This window comes from Aegilops tauschii, chromosome 5, assembly GCF_002575655.3.
Source record: "Aegilops tauschii subsp. strangulata cultivar AL8/78 chromosome 5, Aet v6.0, whole genome shotgun sequence".
NCBI classification, from domain to species: domain Eukaryota; kingdom Viridiplantae; phylum Streptophyta; class Magnoliopsida; order Poales; family Poaceae; genus Aegilops; species Aegilops tauschii.
Genome location: NC_053039.3, coordinates 350,026,019 through 350,034,618, shown reverse-complemented (window position 1 = coordinate 350,034,618; position 8,600 = coordinate 350,026,019).

Here is an 8,600-nt window from a genome sequence, read left to right as displayed (position 1 = left end):
TATAACAAAAAAACAATTTTTTGTACAATGGGTTTTCTCATGGTGTCCATAAATTACTGTAAAACACAAGACACATTAAATAGATAAAGAGAACATGCAAGAAAAAAGATATCTTGTACAATGTTGAAAATAATAATAACTTTGGTGTCAAGCGATGTCCCTTCACCAAGAAAAGGAAAAATCTCAAGATAATATGCCGGTGTGTATGCGTGCGTCCATAGGGAGTGAGTGTATTCGCGTATACATGAGTGCTTGCGTATGTACTGTGTTAAAAAAAGTGAAAGAATCGATATGGTTGACTAGAGGGGGTGAATAGGCAACTACCACTTTTTAACTTTTCTTAACAAATTAGGGTTAGCAACAAATAGGTTGTCTTTATTTGCAACTAGGTGAGCAACCTTTATGATGCTAGCAACACAAGCAAGCAAAGGATACAACACAAGTAAAGATTGCACAATGTAAAGGTAAGAGATAATCACAAGTGGAGACAGTGAAGACGAGGATTTGTTACCGAAGTTCCTTCCTTTTGAGAGGAAGTACGACTCCGTTGGAGCGGCATGGAAGCACAATGCTCCCCAAGAAGCCACTAGGGCCACCGTATTCTCCTCACGCCCTCACATAATGCGAGATGCCGTGATTCCACTAGTGGTGCCCTTGAAGGCGCCAATCGAACCTTTACAAACAAAGGTGGGGCTCTCTCCACAACCGAATTGAAGGCTCCCAACGACACCACGAAGCTTCACCACAATGGAATGTGGCTCTGAGGTGACCTCAACCATCTAGGGTGCTCAAACACCCAAGAGTAACAAGATCCGCAAGGGATTAGTGGGGGCAATCAAATTTATCTTGGTGAAAGTGTAGATCTAGGCTCAAGCAATCCCTAAAGAATCAACATGTTTGATTGGCTAGGGAGAGAGATCGGGCAAGAATGAGCTTGTGAGCAACAATGGAGCTTGGGGAAGGAAGAGGTAGTCAACTTAGATAAAGAAGACTCCTTTTTATAGTGGGAGAGGGAATCCAACCGTTATGCTCCCATAGTCCGTGCACAAGCGGTAGTACCGCTCGGGTGAGCGGTACTTCTGTTGGCACGAAAGTACTGGCCGCATAGTTCAACCTGAGCAAGTCAGGGGAACGGTAGTGCCGCCGGAGCGGTACTACCGCGCCCTCCAGCGGTACTACCACATGGAGTTAAGCTATACATGATACCAGCGGTAGTAGGGGTGGGCGGGGCGGTAGTGCTGCTAGGAGCGGTACTTCCGCCACGAACTGCCGCCCTACTTCCGCCCTAAGGACGGAACATTCCAGAACAGACGAAATAAGCGGTACTTCCCGCGGTACTAGCCAGTGGTAGTTCCACTGGAGCGGTACTACCGTGGCTAGCAGCGGTACTTCCGCTTAGCCTATGGGTGTCTGGTAAACCCGCGGTAGTTGAGTGGCAGTTAGCTCCATAGTACCGCATGAGCGGTACTATCGTGGAAAATTACCTCTCTACTATCGCATGTTTACAGAACCTAGAAATTAGGCGGAAGTGGGAGCCGCACTACTCAGCACCAGTACTGCTGGAGCGGTACTACCGTTGAGCAGAGCGGTACTACCGCCTATCCTGTTCTGACAAAGTTCAAGCACAAAGGAAGAACAAGCTCAATTGTCGGGAAAGAAAGGAGGGTGCAAGGGAAGTGTACGTGATGATTCCACCCAAACCTTTCCGAAGCGGACCCCCTCCTAATAGTATGGTGTTCCTACGACTCAAGTACATCGAAAAAGAAACGAAGAAAGCACCGTCTTTATAAATCTCCAGAGGGGTTCAAATCGTCTTGTGCAACAAGGTAACTTATCTGAAATGCTCAACGCACACGATTAGTCCGCAAATGCATTGTCATCAATCACCAAAACCACTAAGGGAGAAATATGCCCTAGCAATCCCCCCTTTTCGGTGGATTGATGACAATGCGGGATTTGCACAAATATGAGATAAGATAGCATGCAAACCCTGTTGGGAAACGTTGCATTGGAAACAAAAAAAATTCTACGCACACGCAAGATCTATCAAGGAGATGCATAGCAATGAGAGGGGGAGAGTGTGTCTACGTACCCTCGTAGACCGTAAGCGGAAGCGCTTAATAATGTGGTTGATGTAGTCGAACTTCTTCGCATCCAACCGATCAAGTATCGACCGTACGGCACCTCCGTGTTCAGCACACGTTCACCTCGATGACGTCCTCGCCTTCTTGATCCATCAAGACAAGCGAAGTAGTAGATGAGTTTCGGCAGCACGACGGCGTGCTGACGGTGATGGTGAAGCTATTTCCGCAGGGCTTCGCCTAAGCACTACGAAAATATGACCGAGGGACGAAACTGTCGAGAGGGGCGCCGCACAAGGCTAAGACAATGTTCTCTGGTGTTGTGGCACCCCCTCCCTCATATATATATATATATATATATATATATATATATCCAGGATGCAGAATAAGTTATTCTTCACCCGAGGTAATCTTACGATCACTTTGTAAATAAATTATGTTTAGAATATAAATAGTTACATGCATATTGATTCAATATGTAAAATTTGGTGTAAAAAACGAAAATATAAGTTATAAGACCAGAAAAATCACATTTTATGTATGTTTTTACACTATGTTTTTACATTCGTAATTTTACGTAACATAATTTTTTTTACGGCGAGTACATATTTTCTTACGTTTTTCTTTTTATGTATGAAATAAGACAAAATTTACGAAACGTAAAAATACGGTGCATTGATGTCAAAATAGAGAGAGGGTGAAGAATAACTATTCCTCACCCAGGGTGACAAATAGCGCGACCCTATATATATATATATATATATATATATATATATATATATATATAGGGGAGGAGAGGCAGCCCCTAGGTCGCCCCAAGTGGCCGGCGGCTGCCCTAGGGTACCTGCCTAGCCGCGTCCCCCTTTCCTTATTTGAACATGAGGGGGAAAGGAAAGGGAGATGGCTGCCTTAGGGCGCCTCCCCTTTCCTTACCTCCCTCCTTTGGTGCGTGGGCAGGGGGTAGAGGGGCGCACTGGCAATTCCTATTTGCCGCCCGTGAGCGGCAGATCGTCGAGGAAAGCCCGCAGCTCCCGCGGGTGGGCCGGCCCAGTTGGCGTGCTGCGCGTTGCTGCTTCAGTTTTTTCGTTCTTTTTTTATTTTCGGGTTCTTTTTTCTTTTCGTTTTTCTTTTTCTTTTCTGTTTCTATTTATTTTTTATATTATTTTTCTGTTTTGATTATTTCTTTTCTCTTTTTACTGTTTCTTTTTCCCTATATTACAAAGTTCATTGCGTGTTACCAAAATGTTGATTGTATATTTAGGAAATGTTCACGGTATATTACGAAAAGTTCATCATGCGTTATAAAATATTCATCGTATATTCAGAAATTGTCCAATGAATATATAGTATTCCCTATGTTTATAAAATTTTGTTCAGTGTTATATTACACAAATGTTCAATGTGTATTCCAAAATTGTTCAACGAATATTACAAATGTTCAATGCATTTTCGAAAATTGTTCAACACATATATTTATGTTTTTTTCAAATTTTTCATCATATATTAAAAAATGTTCATTGTGTATAATTTAAATTATTCATTTTATATTAAGAAAATGTTCAACTGATATTTACAAAACGTTAAATGTGTTGTATTTGATTTTTCAAAGGAAGTTCGGTACTTAAAGTTTCACGCTGTGAATCAATAGTTGAGCTCACTAGTTCTGTTGGCTAGTTCTACTAGATAACGAGAAGGAGGTCACTAGATCGAGTCCCGGTCGCGTAGCACTTTTTCTGAACTTTTTGCGCACCTGAAGTTCAACAGATCCAAATGGGCCGGCCCATTCGTGGCTGGCTTCGGCGAAGCCTCAACAATTTGCCGCGCACGGGCGGCAAATAGGAGCTCTCAGGCGCACCAGCCCCTTTTGGGCTAGTGTGCTCTTCCCCTTTTAGCCCAGAAGGCCCAATAACCTACCGGGGTTGTCCGGAACCCCTTCCCGTGACCCGATAAGTACCCGGTACCACCTGAAACACTTGTGGTGTCCAAATACCGTCGTCCTATATATCAATATTTACCTCCAGACCATTCCGGAGCTCCTCGTCATGTTTGTGATCTCATCTGGGACTCCGAACAACATTCGGTCACCAAATCACATAACTCATATAACACTATATCGTCATCGAATGTTAAGCGTGCGGACCCTACGGCTTCGAGAACTATGTAGACATGACCGAGACACCTCTCCGGTCAATAACCAATAGCGGAACCTAGATGCCCATATTGGTTCCACATATTCTACGAAGATCTTTATCGGTCAAACTATTCTGACAACATACGTAATTCCCTTTGTCCGTAGGTATGTTACTTGCCCGAGATTCGATCGTCGGTATCTCTATACCTAGTTCAATCTCGTTACCGGCAAGTCTCTTTACTCATTCCATAATACATCATCTCGTAACTAACTCATTAGTCATTTGCTTGCAAGGCTTCTTATGGTGTGTATTACCGAGAGGGCCCGGAGATACCTCTCCGATACTCAGAGTGACAAATTCCAATCTCGATCCATGCCAACTCAACATGACACCTTTGGAGATACCCGTAGAGCATCTTTATGATCACCCAGTTATGTTGTGACATTTGATAGCACACAAGGTATTCCTCCGGTATCCGGGGGTTACATGATCTCATGGTCGAAGGAACATGTATTTGACATACAAGAAAGCAGTAGCAATAAACTGAACGATCACATGCTAAGCTAACGGATGGGTCTTGTCCATCACATCATTCTCCTAATGATGTGATCCCGTTATCAAATGAAAGCTCATGTGTATGGTTAGGAAACCTTAACCATCTTTGATCAATGAGCTAGTCTAGTAGAGGCTTACTAGGGACACAATATTTGTTTATGTATTCACTGGCACTGGGCACTATGTCAATTGGTTAGTCCCCAAAAATGATATAAAGTTGCTATAAAATGATGGTAAAACATCCAAGAATGATAATATAACAGCATGGAACAATAAAAAATTATAGATACGTTGGAGACGTATCAGCATCCCCAAGCTTAATTCCAATGACTCACATATTTGCTTGCATATAGGGAATCACAAACCTTAACATCAATATTCTTACTAAACCATAATTACTCATCGACATGACTCAAATATTATATCATCATATCGCAAAACTATTGCAAGGAATCACATTTATTTTGTCCAATGATCTTCATGAAAGTTTTTATTATATCCCTCTTGAATATCTATCACTTTGGGACTAATTTCATAAGTTGTTTTTGATAGCTCAAACCAATCTAAGTGAAGAACATGAGCATAAAAATTTTCTTCTCTCAAAATAATTTAAGTGAAGCATGAGAGAATTTCTTTAAAAAATTACTAACACTTAAATAAATCTAAGTGAAGCATGAGAGCATTTCTTCAAGAATACTAAAGCACACCGCACTAAGAATATATAAGTGAATCACTAGAGCAATTCGATAGCTCAAAAAGATTTAAGTGAAGCATAGAGAGCAATTCTAACAAATCATGGCATAATTTTGGCTCTCTCAAATAGGTGTGTCTAGCAAGGATAGATGACACAAAATAAAAAGCAAAACAAGCAAAGACTCATATCATACAAGACGCTCCAAGCAAAACTCATGATATGTGACGAATACAAATATAGTTCCAAGTAAAATACCGATGGTCGTTAGAAGAAAGAGGGGATGCCACTCGGGCATCCCCAAGCTTAGTTGCTTGCTTCTCTTTGGATAATAACTTGGGGTGCCATGGGGCATCCCCAAGCTTAGGCTCTTCTTACTCTTTATTCCTTCATCCATCGTTATCTCACCCAAAACTTGAAAACTTCAATCACACAAAACTCAACAAAACCTTTGCGAGATCCGTTAGTATAACAAAGCAAATCACTAGTCTAAGTACTGTTGCAAACCCATTCATATTTTATTTTTGCATTATATCCACTATATTCCAACTTTACTATAGCTTATACCCTCCAATACAAACCATAGATTCATTAAAATAAGCACACAACGCAAAGGAAACAGAATCTGTCAAAAATAGAACAGTTTGTAGCAATATGAAAACTTTGTATACTTCTGTAACTCCAAAAGTTTCTGTTTTTCAGCAAGATCAAATCAACTATCACCCAACATGATCCTAAAGGCTTTACTTGGAAAAAACACTAATTAAAACATAAAGAACACAATCATAACAATAGTATAATTGTGCAAACACTCAAGAACAGAAAAAAAAGACAAAAATAAATTTTATTCATTGGGTTGCCTCCCACCAAGCTCTATCGCTTTACGCCCCTAGCTAGGCATAATGCATAGATCTAAGTGTTGTCATCTTTAGTTCTAGATCCATAAGATGGCCTCATGATTGATTCATATGGTGGCTTAATTCTTGTTCTAGGGAAGTGTTCCATACCCTTCCTTAGTGGAAATTGAAATTTAATATTGCCTTATCAATCACGGCACCAATAGTACGTAAGAACGGTCTACCAAGTATAATTGGACAAGATTTATTGCAATCAATATCAAGAACAATAAAATCTATGGGAACCTATTTGCAAGAATAAGAACATCATTAATTCTTCCCAAAGGCTTTTAAATAGTAGAATCCGCCAAGTGCAAATTTAAAGAACATTCTTCAATATCGGTAAGACCAAGCACATCACATAAAGATTTCGGAATTGTAGAAACACTAACACCCAAGTCACATAAAGAAAAACACTCATAATTTTTAATTTGACTTTAATGGTGGGTTCCCATTCATCATGTAATTTTCTAGGAATTGAAATTTCTAATTCCAATTTTTCTTCCAATGCTTTCATCATAGCATCAACGATATGTTTAGTAAAAGCTTTATTTTGTTCATAAGCATGAGGTAAATTTATCATGGATTGCAAAAAAGAAATACAATCAACCAAAGAGCAATTATCATAATTAAAGTCTTTGTAATCCAAAAGAGTGGGCACATCACTAGTTAAAGTTTTGACCTCTCCAAACCCACTTTTATGAATTTTCTCAACAAGATTCTCACCCTCCAAATTATCGGGACGCCTTCGAACTAAAGTTGACTCATCTTCAGTCCCTTTTCCATCAATTTTAATTTTACTAAACAAGGAATAAATAGAAGAAACACTAATCATTTTGAGATCTTCATCATTTTTATGAAAACAATCACTAGAAAACGCTTTCTCTAAAAAAACTATTTTAGCTCTAAGCATAGCGGTTCTTTTCTTAATTTCATCCATAGAAAAATATAAATCTCTAATTGATTCTTAAAACTTAGGCACAAAAATTCTCATCTTGAGATTTTCTACATCATGTGAATTTCTATGAATGCTTCTAGACATATCATCAATCTTACTCAACTTTTCTTCTATCATAGTATTAAAATTCTTTTGAGCATTGATAAATTCTTTAATATTATTCTCAAGATCAGAGGTGTTCCTATTATTATTATTATTATTATTATTATAAGAAGGATTACCATAATTATTAGAGGAATTTCCAGGAAAAGGTCTAGAATTAAAATTACCTCTATAAGCATTGTTATTAAAATTGTTTCACGAAACAAAATTCACATCTACAGCATAACTATTTTGCTCAATCAAAGTAGACAAAGGCACATCATTAAGATCAATAGGAGCATTTTTATTAGAAACCAACTTCATAAGAGCATCAACTTTTTCACTCAAAGAATTTATTTCTTCTACCGAATTAACCTTTTTACTAGTAGGAGCTCTTTCGGTATGCCATTGTGAATAATTTGCCATAATATTATCAAGCAATTTGGAAGATTCACCCAAAGTAATTTCCATAAAAGTACCATCCGCATCAGAATCAAAAAGATTTCTAGAAAAAAATTCAATCCGACATAAATTTTTTGTATGATCATCCAAAGATTTAAACCATGAGTAGGACAATTTCTTAGCATCAATTTCATTCTTTCCCAAGATTGCACAACATGTTCATGCTCAAGTTGCTTAAAATTCATGATTTGTGTCCTAAGGGAAATAATTTTCGCGCGCGGAAAATACTTAGTAATAAAAGCATCTTTGTACTTATCCCAAGAATCGATACTATTGCGAGGCAAACAAGAAAACCAAATTTTTGCACGATCTCGCAAAGAAAACGGGAATAATTTCAACTACACAATATCATTATCGACATATTTTTTCTTTTGCATATCGCATAATTCCACGAATGTGTTAAGTTGGGACGCGACATCCTCATTAGGAGTACCGAAAAATTGATCTTTCATAACAAGATTCAACAAAGCAACATTAATATCACAAGACTCCGCCCTAGTGCCAGGGGGAGCAATCGGAGTGCTAATAAAATCATTATTATTGGTATTGGAAAATCAACTCGGTATTTTTTTGAGACATCGCAACTACGCAAACAAGATTGCAAACAAAAACAGATCTGACGAAAAACGGCGAACGAAAAAGAGGGCGAATAAAATGACAAATTTTTGTGAAGTGGGGGAGATGAAAATGAGAGGCAAATGGCAAATAATGTAAATTGCAAGGAGATGAGGGTGTGATTAGGAA